Here is a 15,936-nt window from a genome sequence, read left to right on the forward strand (position 1 = left end):
CTACTAAAAATATAAAAAAATTAGCCAGGTGTGGTGGTAAGCGCCTGTAATCCCAGCTACTCAGGAGGCTCAGGCAGGAGAACTGCTAGAACCCGAGAGGTAGAGGTTGTGGTGAGTTGAAATCATGCCACTGCACTGCACTCCAGCCTGAATGACAGAGCAAAACTGTCTCAATGACAGAGCAAAACTGTCTCAAAAAAAAAAAAAAAGAAGAAGAAAAAGCAAATAGTCCCAGAACCCTCTTTTTTTCCCCAAAGTGTTGGGATTACAGGTGTGAGCTACCGCGTCCAGCCCCAGAACCCTACCCTTTTTACTCCACAGAAGTATGGAGTCTTATACAGGCCTTCAAGCTGACAAACGAGTACATACTAGCTTTTTGATTCTCTTCCAAATTCCTTATTTGTGACTATACTTTTGGCAGTCTCCTGATAAAATGAAATCTACCAATGTATTTCAGTTCAATCACATGTTTGGGAAGTACCTACTTCCCATCAGGTCTAAACTGCTATAAAGGAGAATATAGGAAAAACAAATAAAACCAAGTTTCTACCCACAATGTACTTCCAATCTAGTTAGGGTACAAGACCAGCACACATATGTTCACGAAAACAGCTAAGAAAAGATAGTGCAGTACTAATAAATGAGGATTCAACTGATCAAATATTTGTATTTGTTCATTTAACAATATTAACTAAATACCTACTTTGTGCCTGGTACAGTTATTGGTACTGGGACTGAAGTAGTGACAAAACAAAGCAGAGCTAACAATCCAGTGAATGAAACACATGTTGCCTAAGACGTATGTGTACCAGTAGCATATGTTATATTTACTTAGAACCAGAAACACAGTTGCAGGCAAAAGCAGTGAATATAAAAATAAACACAAAAAGCAACTGGATGCCTATTTAACTCTGGAGTCAAGTAGAGAACTGATGTTCAACTTAAAAATTGCTTGCTTGCTTATTCATTTATTTGTTTATTTATTTGAGACAGGGTCTCACGCTGTTGCCCATGCTGGAGTGCAATCATAGCTCACTGCAGCCTCGAAATCCTGAACTCAAGCAATTCTCCCGCCTCAGCCTCCCAAGTTGCTGGGACTATAGGCGCACACCACCACATGCGGCTAATTTTAATCTTTTTGGTAGAGACAGGGTCTTGCTATGTTGCCAGGCTGGTCTGGAACTCCTAGCCTCAAGCAATTCTCTTACCTTGACCTCCCAAAGTGCTGGAACTACATGCATAAGCCACTGCACCAAGCCTAAAAACTGTATTCTAACCTGGTATTTATTCTACAGCTAGTTTTACTCTTTTTTTGAGATACTCTCACTCTGTTGCCCAGGCTGGAGTACAGTGGTGCAATCTCGGCTCACTGCAACCTCTGCCTCCCGGGTTCAAGCAATTCTCCTATGTCAGCCTCCAGAGTAGCTGGGATTACAGGCACCCGCCACTGCGTCTGGCTAATTTTTGTATTTTTAGTAGAGACAGGGTTTCACCATGTTGGCCAGGCTGGTCTCAAACTCCTGACCTCAGGTGATCTGCCTGCCTCAGCCTCCCAAAGTGCTGGGATTACAGGTGTGAGCCACCGCACCCGGCCTAGTTTTACATTTTAACAAACTAGTGAGTCTCCTGAAATATTCCTAATAAATAAAATTACTGTACCATTTTATTTATCTATTGTTACATTTCAAAAAAAGGTAAGATGTGAACTTATGGATTATATTGAAAATAAAGATAAATTTCATTTTATGTTTTTTAGAGATGAGGGTCTCTCTTTGCTGCCAGGTTAGGAGTGCAGTGGCATGATCATAGTTCACTACAGCCTTGAACTCCTGGGCTCAAGCGATCCTTCTAGATAACATTTTACCTCTGAAATGCTATAGGAGATACTGGTATATTCTTTCAAAAGCAATCTCTCCATCCCTAAATGTCAGATTACAAATATAGATTTTCGTATACAGAAAACCCTCAACTGCTCAAATTCTCACTTAAAGCACTAAATTAATTACACCCACATTATCACCTTATGGCAGCTTATAAATAAATGTACGTCAGTAGATTTCTTGAGATCCCAAAGGCTCTCTCAGAACTCGAATCAGTCAGTTAAATTCCCTCAGTACATCTTCCTATCTTTCAACTCTTTATAAATGTTCCTTATGTTTGCTCAAAGGGCTAGAAATTCCGTTTTTTTTTAACTTATACACACATACACACACACACACATATATATGCAGTTAGCCCTTCATATCCATGAGTTCCACATCTGCAGATTCAATCAACCATCTATCAAAAACATTCAATAAACAATAAATACAAAATTTTAAAAATATGGTATAACAACTATTTTCATAGCATTTACATTAAGTATTATAAATAATCTAGAGATGATTTAAAGTATATCGGAGGGTGTGCATAGTTTATATGCAAATACTATGCCACCTTATATAAGAAAATTGGAACTTGAACATCCAGTTTTTTGTATTGGATGGGGGAGTTCCTGGAACCAATCCCCTACAGACTTTGAAAGATAACTGTATATGTACATATACACATATGTAGAAGAAAAGAGAGAATAAGATATCAATCAAGGGAGGAATTCTGCAGATTTACGGTATGAGACAATATGACATTCGTAGATTTAACATTCATGTTAAATGTTTTGAGAGCTACCCAGAAGATACTTTGTTAAGGCAATGGAGAAGCTAGAGGCCCAATCTAGGGGCTAAATGCATGAGTCTAGCCTAACACCAAGCATTTGTTTTTGGAAGTTTTTTTGAGACAGGGTTGGAGGGCAATGGCACAATCACGGCTCACTGTAGTCTTGACCTCCTGGGCTCAGGCAATTCTCCTGCTTCAGCCTCTTAAGGAGCTGGGCCCACAGGTGTGTGCCGCCATGCCCAGCCAAGCATTTGTATTAAAGTTAAAAGGCAATGACTCTAAACAGTTTAAGAGAAAAAACTGGGCTGGGCACGGTGGCTCAACCTTATAATCCCTGCACTTTGGGAGGCCAAGGCGGGCAGATCATGAGGTCAGGAGATCAAGACCATCCTGGCTAACACAGCAAAACCCTGTCTCTACTAAAAATACAAAAAAATTAGCTGGGTGTGGTGGCGGGCGCCTGTATTCCCAGCTACTCGGGAGGGTGAGGCAGAAGAATGGTGTGAACCTGGGAGGCAGAGCTCGCAGTGAGCAGAGATCACACCACTGCACTCCAGCCTGGGTGACAGAGGGAGGCTCCTTCTCGAAAGAAAAAAGAAAAAAGAAAAAAAACCAAATCTATTGATGTAAAATGCCCCCTGCCCCCACAAAGAAAAAAAATGTAAGGACTAAGAAAATGGCAGCTCTTAACCAGGAAAAGAACAGAAATGTTCTATACTTCTGTCACCAAAAATCACTGAACTAATTCAGCAAATGCTGTAACCTGAGCAAAAAGGATTCAAGTGAAATAAAACCTTCATTAAAGTTGAAAAGGATATTAACTTGTAGAATATGCGTACATGTAAGAAACATATTACTCTCAATGGAAATATAATTCAGATAAAGAATTCCACAAAAAGATGTCTTAATCTTAAAATCTGAGGATTTACAGAGCTCTCAGAAAGTATTACTTGCAAATGATAAGTCTTCTATAATGTATGATTTTGTTTATGGTTAGCTCCAAAAGAGTTTTTAACACGTTTTAAACCAACATGATTATCTGTTGATAGGTATATAATCTCTAAAGAAGTATTCTTCAATAGGCAACACTTCTCATATTTAAAACATTCAGTCTTTATGTATAAATTATGAATCCATAAATCTTAAGGAACTACATAAAGCCCAAACTCTTCCCAACGGAACAAGGCTATCGACAATCTGTTCCCATTCCCTCTATCTAGCTTTGTCTTCCACATTCCTACTCACACATCCTATGCTCCAATCAAAGTAGACAATTAGGCTGGGCGCGGTGGCTCACGCCTGTAACCCCAGCACTTTGAGAAGCCTAGATGGATGGATCGCTTGAACTCAGGAGTTTGAGTCCAGCCATGGGCAACATGGTGAAACCCCGTCTCAACTAAAAATACAAAAATTAGCCAGGTGTGGTGGCTCAAAACTGTAGCCCCAGCTACTCGGGAGGCTGAGGCACAAGAATCACTTGAACTTGGGAGGCAGAGGTTGCAGTGAACTGAGACTATGCCGCTGCGCTCTAGCCTGAGCAACAGAGGGGAGGATGGCGGGCAAAGGAGGGAACGAAACTCACAATTTTATATTTTAAAAAAAATAAGTAGACAATTAGTCTTCAGATACTACCTGAGCTTTCCCAGCTCCATGCCTTGGCTTATGCTCTTCTCTCTCCTACCCCTCCAAACGCCCTTTCATTCTCAGATTCTACCAATGTCCTAGTCTGAGCCTACACACACCACAGTAATCCCTTCTCCGAATTCCAAGAGCATTTATTTTCTATTTAAAAACAAAACAAAAAAACCTCTGTATGTACGTATTTTTAACACTTTATGAGACTTATATTAATGTTCAGCAAAAAGGCAAGAAAATAAGGACTTTGGCATACTTAATATGTATCACGTACTCTACCAAACACCTTCTATAATTAATCTCATTTAATTAGGACTATGACATGATTATTATCTTGTTCTCTTTTAATTTTCAAAATGTTCATAATTTATCTCATCCCAAACCAGATAAGCCCTCTAAAGGCAGAAGCCTTCATTCACGCACACAACATAAAATAATTAAGTGCCTACTAAGTGCTTCCCACTTGTATTGAGGGCACACAAAAAGGGGATTTTTGCATTCTACTAGATTATAAATCTGCTGAGGTTAACAGCTAAATAAAAATAGACTCAACTGTTCCATCCCAAAGTGCCTTGCAATACTGTGGTTATTCAATGTTATTTGATTTAAAAGATAAAAGTTCAATCACAGTAAATGGAAAAAAACAGGCAAGAACGTACAAAGTAGAAGTATAAACAATAATTACCATAAACTAGAAAGTTTGTTTTTCCTTACCCTTTGAAATTTTTTTTTAAATTCTCAGTTCTTTTGCCTATACAAAGGTGGCTATGAAATGTGAATTAGAGCTCCTATTAATAAAACAAAATAAATCAAAAATGTTGGTATTAACGTGTAAATAATAAATTTATAAATATTATAAATATTATGTACTTAGACAAAAGCAGATAGGAAATATCATGAAAGCAACTTCTCTAAAAAAACACTTACGATGCCTAATCCCCTGAATAAAGACATTTAAGCCTTTCTTGCTTCATATTTAGACAAAAATCTTCCTGCTTGCTTATGTTCCTATTTCATCTCTGAAGAGTGTAAGCAACCAGTTGTTTGAGGCACCATTCTTGGACAGTAATAGTGTGCTGTCCTTAGTATATGAAGATGTAATTACTGTAGTAACAACAAAAACCTAAGCTTTTGGATTGGATTCTGTTTTGGTTTTATTTTCTTCTACCACTACAATAAATGACATAATCTTTCACTCTTAATGATAAATGGTGCATAATTTTAAGAAAATTATGTGGAATTAAGAGAGAAATTCATGCTCATGGAACACAATTTATATTCTGTGAAGTATTAACAACGACTAAGTGAATGAACACGTAATCTGACTTAACTAACACCATCTTATTAATTGATATTACATACATAGATCAAAATTTTGTAATATATTGAATAAGACTTAACAGAAAACTACATATATGTAAGTGATTAATAATCTTTCAATATGATGATGAAGCCAACAGAAAACTATAAAAACTGTACTTGAGAAAGATGGAAAGTGGTAATAGCAGTATATATGTTCTTCAACTTCTAAATTAGAGAAAATCTTATGAGTCAGCAAGTTAACATTTAATTGGATTATTTTTGATGTTACCAGCCCCAGAAATAGCATTCTGAAACAGATTACAGGCTTTCTTCTTTATATTTGTTGATACATCAACTATCACAACTCACCTTTCATTTTGTTGCTAAATTTTCAGAATAAAGTGTGTGTGTGTTAAAATTCTCCTTCTAAAATAATCTTTCTATGTTCTTACATATTTAGGTTTGGAATATGGTTCATGATGGCAGAATTGTCCAGGTCAATATAGTAAAATACTCTGACCAAGACAGTAGGACCCAGACTCAAGCTGGGGAAGAGATAAATAAGCTCAGTTAAAAAGAAAAAGAGGGCCGGGAACGGTGGCTCATGCCTGTAATCCCAGCACTTTGGGAGGCCAAGGCGGGCAGGTCACCTGAGGTCGGGAGTTCCAGACCAGCCTGACCAACATGGAAAAACCCTGTCTCTACTAAAAAATACAAAATTAGCCGGGCATGGTGGTGCATGCCTGTAATCCCAGCTACTTGGGAGGCTGAGGCAGGAGAATTGCATGAACCTGGGAAGTGGAGGTTGCAGTGAGCCAAGATCATGCCACTGCACTCCAGCCTGGGCAACAAGAGCGAGACTGTCTCAAAAAAAAAAAAAAAAAAAAAAGAAAGAAAGAAAAAGAAAAAGAGGTCGGGCATAATGGCTCAAGCCTGTAATCTTATCACTTTGGGAGGTCAAGGCAGGAAGATGGCTTGAGCCCAGGAGTTCAAGACTAGCCTCGGCAACACACTGAGAATCCATGTCTACAAAAAACTAAATAACTTAGCGGAGCATGGTGGTGCACACCTGTGGCCCCAGCTACTTGGTTGGGAGGCTGAAGTGGGTGGATCACTTGAGCCAGAGAGGTTGAGGCTACAGTGAGTCATGTTTCTACAACTGCACTTCAACCTGGGCTACAGAGCGAAATCTTGCCTTAAAAAAGAAAGAAAAGAAAAAGAAAAAAGAGAAGAAGAAAAGAAGGAAGAAAAGAAACTTGCTGCACAGACATGACCATATTCATTTGAAAGCAAGTTAATAAATATGTATCCTGAAAAGATAGTTTAGAAAAGAAACTTACAGGCTATGACCAGAGTGATTATAAAACATTCTCTTAACAGTTAGCAGGAGGAAGAAAAAGTGTATTCTTTAAAATGATTTCATTACTAGTAAATAGTTCTATAAGGAAAAGTAGGGGGAAAAAGGCAAAGAAATATGAAACTAAGTCAATGAAAAGCAAATAGGCTATGATCACACATCTAAAGGCCATGAACATGGCAATGAGTATTTTAAAGAATCTAAAAAGTGTACTTTGAATTTTAAAGTATTTTAAGAGATTAATTTTATAAAAGGAAAGACAGTGTTATCATGCAGAAGGAACATATTTAGTATAATCAAAAGTTTAAGAAATTGGCCAGGCGTGGTGGCTCACACTACTAATATCAGCATTTTGGGAGGCCGAGGCGGGCGGATCACCAGAGGTCAGGAGTTCAAGATCAGCCTGGCTGACACGGTAAAACACCACCTCTGCTAAAAGCACAAAAATTAGCCAGGTGTGGTGACGCACACCAGTAATCACAGCTACTTGGGAGGCTGAGGCATGAGAATTCCTTGAATCTGGGAGGCAGAGGTTGCAGCGAGCCAAGATCATGTCACTGCACTCCCGCCTGGGCAATAGAGCAAGATTCTGTCTCAATTAAAAAAACCAATGAGTTTAATAAAGAAAAGATGAGTGTAAGGAAATCTTTTCAAAGGTAGTACTGGTATAGCTCAAACCTGGTTTGAATTCCAGCTTTGTCACTTACTGGGTAAGTAAGTAGCAGCCTTAAGCCCAACTGCTGTTTGCTATTTGCTATTTGCATGTATTTTCATAAATAAAAGTGGTCTGTAATGTTTTTACAGTGTTGTCAAACTTCAAGATTATTAAAACTATTAATATCCTGTTTAACGTTTAAGAATAAATAACTATTTGATATCTTCTAACTACTGTCCTATCACTGACTTTTAAGACTCTTACTGACAATTTCCTGATTTTTCATGTAATCATCCTTTATATCTTACTTAGCAAGTTCTCTATTAGACATAATATATGTCTACTGAATGAAATTTAATTACAGATACCTTTGAACATTTATTAAATTTAAATTATATTTGTACTTGTAAGAAATATTTAAACAATGCTTTATTTTTCTAAAATAAAAGAAAACCAATAGCACAAACCTTCATTTTCTAAGTGTGTCAAGTTGTTTTGTTTTTCTTTATTTGTTTGTTTGTTTGTTTTTTGAGACTCAGTCTCCTTCTGTTGCCAGGCTGGAATGCAGTGTGCGAGCTCGGCTCACTGCAACCTCCAACTTGCTGGTTCAAGTGATTCTCCCGCCTCAGCCTCCCGAGTAGCTGGAATTACAGGCATGTGCCCCTACGCTGGGCTAATTTTTTTTTTGTATTTTTAGTATAGATGGGGTTTCACCATGTTGGCCAGGATGGTCTTGATCTCCTGACCTCGAGATCTGCCTGCCTCGGCCTCCCAAAGTGCTGGGATTACAGGTGTGAGCCACTGTGCCTGGCCTATTTTAACCGTTTTATGTCTTCTGTTTTTGTGTGACAATGAAATGAGTTAATATTTCCTGCCTGCACCAACCACATTTAGGCTCTACCTTAATTGTTGATGAGGTCTTGGAGCCTCCCTTCTGCTCCCAGAGGCTTTTCTTGGTCATGTCTCCAGCCACAATATCCTGGGGGCAGCAGAAGGGTATGTCACAAGGGCAGACCCCTAGATCTTGGGGAGTAGAAGCCCTGGGCCCTTCTCTCCTGCCTTGCCTTACCTGGCCAGGGGGCCTGGGATCTGCCTACCAAAACTTTTTCTGTGCAATCCCAGTGGAAGGGGCAGGGAAAGGAATAAAGGTGCCATCCACCTCCACTCGGACAACACAGCCTTCTACACCAGCAAGGGTGAACCCAACCCTATGGCAATATCTCAGGGTTCTGTCTGTCCACATTCATCCTGGACAGTCCCACACTTGTCTTAACAAGGAAACTTGGCCTGCTACTAAACTCCCAGGTGCTGGCTCTGCAGCCCAGCCTTGCCCCTGGAGGGGACCTTACCTTGCAGGATGGAGTCTTGGCCGCAGACTGAGCCTGTACCTTACCCGTCTCCCACCGACTCTTGGTACTAGCCACGGCCATGCTGGGCAGCTCTATGGAGGCCTGGTGGGCTAGCTTGGGGGTCCGGCCAGTGGTCTGCAGAGGAGGAAAAGCATCAGGGTTACCTTAGTGAACAGCCACCATGATGACATCAGAGGGTCACACTGGGCACCCCTCTGCTTTGTGTCTGTGTTTTCCCTGGGAGCACTTTCCCAGTGAAGCCCTAGAGTGGGGATCACTGGAAAGATGTGCCTTCCTCCATTCGATGCAATCGTGAGACACCTCCCTGTCCTAAAGAGCATCAAGGAGATGATGGCGCACAGGACAGATGTGGGTCTGCCTCCATGCTGCTCAGGGGGTAGGGCTGGGGGACCATGGGATGGATGGAGGGACATTGAATGGATGGAGAGACAGTGGTTAAATTGCAGAGTATTGGTTGGATGGAGGAGCATTGATTAGATGGAGGAGTATTGGTTGTATAGAAAGGTGTTGATGAAGGAATATTGATTGGATGGAGGAGTACTGATTATATGAGGGAGTATATGTTAGATGGAGGAGCATTGATTGAATATAGTAGTATTGGTTGGATAGAGCCATATTGGTTCAATGAAGGGGCACTGATTGCATGCAATGACATTGATCGGCAAAGGAGTATTGGTTGGATGGAAGGGCACTGGTAGGATGGAAAGGTATTGACTGGATGGAGGAGCAGTGAATGAATGAAGTATTGATTGGATGGGGAAGTATTGCTTGGATGGAGGAATATTGATAGGATACAGGAGCATTGATAGGATGGAGGAGTACTTGTTGGATGGAGAGGCATTAATTGGATGGAGGAATATTGGTTTGATAGAAGGATGTTGGTTGGATAGAGGAACATTGATTGCATGGAGGAGTACTGGTTGGATGGAGGAGTATTGGTTGGTTGAAGGGGATTAATTGAAATCAGAAGTACTGGTTGAGTAGAAGGGCACTGATTGGGTGAAGGAGTAATGTATGGATGGAGGGGCATTAATTGAACAGAAGAGCACTGATTGGATGGAGGAATACTGGTAAGATAGAGGAGTGCTTCTTGGATAAGTGAGTACTGGGTGGAGGGAGGGGTACTGGGTGGATGGAGGCACGCTGATTTAGCAGAGGAGTATTGGTTTGATGGAGGGGAACTGGGTGGATGGAGGGGCACTGATTTAGTAGAGGAGTATAGGTTGGATGGAAGGATACTGGTTAGATGGAGATGCCCTGATTAGATAAAGAAGTATTGGTTGAATAGAAGGGCACTGATTGGAAGCAGAGGCATTGATTGGGTGAAACTATTTTGGTTGGATGGAGGGAAATTGATAGGATAAAAGGCCACTGATTGGATGCAAGGCATTATTGGATGGAGGGGCATTGATTGGATGAAGTTGTTTGGTTGGCTGGAGGGGAATTGACTGAATGGAGGAGCACTGAATGAATAGGGGTATTGATTGGATGAAGGTGTATTGGTTGGATTGAAGGGAGTTGGTGGATGAAGGAATATTGGTTGGATGCAGGGACACTGACTGGATGGAGGAGTATTGGATGATTGGATGGAGAGGTACTGATTGAATGGAGGGGCTGGCATGTGGGATTGGCATTGGTTACATGGTGAGCCATTAATTGGATAGACGAGTATTGGTTGGATGGAGGGTATTGGTCAGATGGAGAAGCATTGATGGATGGAGGAGAATTGATTGGATGGGAGGGACATTGATTGGATGGAGGAGCATTGATTGGATGGAGGGGCACCGATTGGATAGAGTAGTATTGGATGGATGGAGGAATCTTGATTGGATGGAGGGGCATTGATTAGATTAAAGAGTACTGGTTGGATAAAGGGGCATTGATTGACTGGAGGAATATTGGCTGGATAGAGGAGCACTGATAGGATGAAAGAGCATTGATTGGATGGTGGAGTATTGTTCCGATGGGGGCACTGATTGAATGGAGGAACACTGAATAATTGGAGGAGTATTGGTTGCAGGAGTATTGCTTGTATAAAGGAACATTAATTGGATGCAGGAGCATTGATAGGATGGGAGATTACTGGTTGGATGGAGTAGCATTGATTGAAAGGAGGGGCATTGATTACATGGAGGGACATTGATTAGATGGAGGGGCATTGATTGGGTAGAGGGGCACTGATTGGATGGAGAAGCATTGGTTGGATATGGTGTTGGTTGAATAAGGCGGCATTGATTGGATGGAAGGGCGTTGGCTGGATTAAGGAATGGTGCCAGGATGCAGGAGGGACCTGACAGCAGAGGGGAGCCAGGTCACACCTCGATGGCCTGGGTGTATTGTTCCAGCCAGTGGTTAATCTTGGATATGGGTAAGTCTGGCTGGGATTTCTTCACACTGTTACTGGAGGGTAGAAGATGTGTCAGGCCCCATGTCTCCCACAAGGCTTCTCCCTACCTGCCCAAGCCTCTCCCAGAGCCCCCTCGGTCTCCAGATCTTTACCCTGTGACTCCCTTCAACCCCCTCTTGAGGAAACCTAAGATCTGAGCCCAGAAAGCAGACAGACAGACAGACAGACCTCTTCTCTATGGAGTGGTTTAGGAACTCGGTCCTGTCAATGAGCTGCAGAGGGTGGAGAGAGACACAGGCCTGCAGCAGCTAAGGTAAAGCCCACCCTCCATCTCCCCAACTACTCCATCCACTAATCCAACCCCCAACCCTTATATCACGGGGATTTGCTGAGCGCTGGGCAATGGGGGCGATAGCAGACAAAAGCCAGGCCTGGGCCTGGTCTTCCTGTGGCTGGCATGTGGGATTGGCCTTTTGGGTATGAGTCCGGGAGAGGGGAGAAGATGGCAGGCTTTGCAGCTTGACCTACTTTGATGGGAGGGCTCAGGGGAGGCGAGCTCTGTTCGATGGTCCCCTCCAAGACCAAGGGGCTGGGTGTCCTGGGCTGCTATTTCTGGTGCTAGAAAAAAAAAAAAAAAAAAAAAACAGACATCCCCAGTGACCCCCTGCTTGTACCCCTCCTGCCCTGCCCAGCACCTGTGGGAAAAAATGCTGTTCCTCCCTGAGCCCCAGGTTCTCTGTGGCCCTGACATGCTCGTTTTGGAGCTGGTGGGGAGGGACCAAGGAGTCTGGGGAAATGAGTCCAGATCTTGAAAGAGGATCACTGGGCCTTGCCCTCTCTGAGAATGTGGGCCCAGAAGGGACTGCAAGGTCTAGGGGTGCGGGGTGCTGACCCACTCTGGCCTAGACCCACAGGGCCCACAGAGTGGTGCAGACAGCAAAGTGGTTCATCCCTGGGGTGGGGGTACACCCAGACCCTCTGAGGTGGAGCCATCACCTCCTCCTGTTCCTCCTCAGCCCCTGCGGCCCCCAGGTTGTCCTGGACAGTGTCCTCTGGGTCTGGCCCCTCCTTGCTCAGACTCAACTCCTCCAGGTGGACTTCGTCACTGTCCTCCTTTTCGCAGGCATGCAGGCTGGGCCTGTGGGTGGAAAGGGAGGCAAAGCTGTTCTAGGGCCGTTGGATTGCTTGGTTGACCCCTTCCTTTTTCCAAGCCTCAGTTTCCCCATCTGTAAAATGAAGGTAGTCAGGCTACTTGAGTGCCAAGGGTTCTGAGACCCAAGCCCACTGGGAAACAAGGTCCAGTGGCCTCAGAGCCAGCACAGTCTGCTTGGGCCGCTGTGTCAGGGCCTGAGGCCCTTGGGGAACTGCCCAGTCCCCGCTAGGCAGGGCTCTACAGACTGAGGGTCCCCCAGGCACAGAGGCTGGGTTCAACCCCCCAGCTTTCTGGCTGGGCCTCAGCTTGGCAGCTGCTCGCCACTCAGTTGGTCTGGCGGGGTCCCTGCGGGGCCGGGCTGCCGGGGCCACCACTCCTGTTCTGCTCCCTGTGGGGGCCCTTGGGTGTTTGGGGGACTGGAGGCTGGGTCATTTGGAGGGCTAGGCAGGGGTAGGGGCCAGGTCACTGAGGAGCAGGGCCAAGGGGCTGCCGGCTGTGGGGGAGGGGAGGCCAGCCAGCTGGCAGCTTCTAGCGGCTCTGCATTTGAGCAGGACTGAACCTGGAGGAGAAGATGGGAAATTCTCGAATTTTCCATGATTTCAGGCCCCTGGGTATGCGTGCCAGCCAAGACCCAGACCCACCCGCCCAAGGTGGGCAGGGGTCTGAGCCAGCAGCAGCCACACAGAGGGGCCATTCAGGAGCAGGTCTGTGCAGCCAGGCAGGTGCAGGGGGTGGGGTGGCAGCCGCAGAGCCGGGCTCCACGGAAGAGTCAAAGCGCCCCCTGCTGGTGGGAGCAGCCTTGCCCGCCTAGGCCTGAGGCCAGGGAGAAGGGAGCTGCCCAATCTCAGAAAAGCAGGGCCGCTGACTCCTAAGCGCATAGGGGGAGACTGAGGCCTGGGGAGGGGGGCGGTGGGCACTGCACCAGGCCAGGACCAGTGGCTCTTGGGGAGTGGGAGCCTGGTTGTAGGAGGACAAGGGAGTGTCGCTCAGCAACACCGGTCCCTAGAGCTCCAGGCTGGTTTAGGGCCTCAGAGGGGCCAGGAAGAACCCTGACCAGGGAGAACTGTCAGCCCAGCCATGAACTCTGTTCCCACTCAGGGCAAGGGGGTCCTGAGCAGGGCTGGGGTCCCAGATGGCCCGGGTCCTGCAGGGCAGGTGGGGTCAGCCCCATCATGGCCGCAGATGACAGAGTGGCAAGGAGCCTGAGCAGGGGTAGTGAGGTGGGGCTCGGGAGCAGCCCGTCGGGCCTGTTGGGGTTGAGACAGGCACACACATCCCCACATCTGGAAAGTGCGTCCTCCCGGCTGACTCTCCGGCGTGCACATCTGGAAATACCTGCTCCCCTCTGTGGGAATGGAGATCTGCCAGCCCCGAGGGAGGAAGGGGCGGCGGCGGGCTCTCGGCCTCCGTTACAGAAGCGGCCGCAGCTGTGTGCTGATGTGGCAGCACCCGGCCTGGCCTCACAGCTGCCTGGATGGGGCCCAGGGGCCCTCGGGGGCCCCAGAATGAGGTTTCCTCATGGCCCCTCGCCGGCCACCATGCTGTCTCACCCTCTTCCTCCCTTCCCTCCTTTCTCCCCCTTTCCTGGCCATGGGGGCATTTCAGGGGCTCCTTGGAAAGGGGAGGATGGGGTGGCTGCTCAGGCACAGGTTGAGGGCCTGAAGGGAGCTCTGCTGTGCCCCAATCCGCCCAGCGCCTACCCTCAAGGTCCAGAGGGAGCCCCGCTCTGCCCAGCACCTGCCCTCGGGGTCCAGAGGGAGCCCCGCTCTGCCCAGCGCCTGCCCTCGAGGTCCAGAGGGAGCCCCGCTCTGCCCAGCGCCCGCCCTCGAGGCCCTCACTCACCCATCCTCTTGCTCCCCCTCAGGACTCCTACACTGGGGGGGCTCTCCACTGTCTGAGGCACCCTGTGCCCCCTCGTGCTGCTGCCACTGCTCTGGCCTCTGGGACCAGTTGCCAAAGCCCTCATCCTCATCCAGTTCAGGGGCCTCCGAGGGCTTCAGGCTGAGGCTGAGGGTAGCAGCAGGGAGCTTAGGACTGGGCGGCTGCTGCCTCTTCTGCCCAGGGCCCACACTCACCTCACAGCGCCCACTCAGGCCCTGGACTCCAAGTGTGGGAGACTCTGTCTGCCACAGAGCTGGCTCTGGGCTGTGTCTCCTGTGGTCAGAATCCCTGAGGGCAGGGCTGTGCCTCCCCCGTCGGTTCTGGGGCAGCCTGAGAACTGTGCTTCTTCTATCAGTCCAGGATTCCTTGAGGCTCAGCAGGGCTATGCCTCCTCCATCAGTCTGGGGCTACCTGAGGGCAGGGATATGCCTCCCCCATCAGTTTGGGGCTCCCTGAGGGTAAGGCTGTGCCTCTTCCATCAGTGTAGGGCTCCCTAAGAGCAGGGCTGTGCCTCCCCCATCACTCCGGGACTCGCTAGGGCAGGGCTGGGCCTCCCCCGTCAGCCTGTGGCTCCCTAAGAGCAGGGCTGTGCTTCTCCCATCAGTCTGGGGCCCCCTATGGCAGGGCTGTGCCTCCCCCATCATCCCGGGGCTCCCCAAGGGCTGCCCTGGTCCCCACATGAGGACCCTACATGAGGTCCTCCTAAGCCCCGACTTCTCAGGCCTCCCATGTGGCAGGGGGAGCCCCGGGATAGCTAGGGCCCTTGGTGGGGGTGGCCAAGGGCCTGACTATGGTGACCGCTGAACCCCACTCTGCCCAAGACTGCTGACTTGGAGAAAATGGAACAAAAGAGGCCAGGAGGAAGGGAAGCATTATTGGAAAAACAGCCCAGCCCAGCCGCGGAGGCCTCCTGGGCCCAAGGAGGAAGCAAGCCAGCCTGGCCGCCAAGTTGGACGTGGCTCTGTGAGTCACTGGCGGGGGAGTCTGGTGGGGGGCTCGGGCCAGGCTGCATGGCTGGTGTCAGAGGCGGTCCGAGCAAGGGCCAGGGCACGGGCACAGAGCCTGAGTCAGCACCCAGGAGGCAGCCAGGTATTGGCAGACCCTCATCCAGGGCTGTGGCCACCCTCACCCCAGGAGCACTCACCCACTGCCGTGCCTGCTCCTGGGGGCCCTTCCTCGCTCTCATCCTGCACTGGAAACCCCCAAGCCCAGGCCCTTGACCTCCCCCTCTGCCCAGGCCCCAGGGTACACAAATAGGGGCTAGAGCCCAAGCATGCGGTAGGGGGCTGCTCACAGCATCTCCTGCTCCGGCCTCTTGGGGACAAGGCCACCTCCGTCCTCGTCCTGGGCCGGAAGCTGCCTGTCTCTCTCATGCTGGCATTGCTCGCAGAAGGCCTCCTCCTCGTCCTCCACGCTCCAGGAGCAGTGGGCCTGGTGGGGGACACAGAGGGAGTCACACCACAGCCAACACAGGTGCTGTTTTGCACCCATTCTTCCCATCTACACAGGCCTTGCTGGGGCCACACGGTGCAGGCAGCCCTGTCAACGAAGGCAGTCCCAGGCTGGCCCTCAGGCCTCACC

General features: G+C 47.3%; 1 pseudogene; it reads right to left on the reverse strand.

The window, feature by feature from the left end:
- The window catches only part of LOC100601371, a 481,171-nt pseudogene extending 465,476 nt beyond the window's left edge, over positions 1-15,695 (reverse strand).
- Positions 15,696-15,936: the final 241 nt, after the last annotated feature.

The sequence above is a fragment of the Nomascus leucogenys genome, chromosome 22a, assembly GCF_006542625.1.
Source record: "Nomascus leucogenys isolate Asia chromosome 22a, Asia_NLE_v1, whole genome shotgun sequence".
Classification (NCBI taxonomy): Eukaryota; Metazoa; Chordata; class Mammalia; order Primates; family Hylobatidae; genus Nomascus; species Nomascus leucogenys.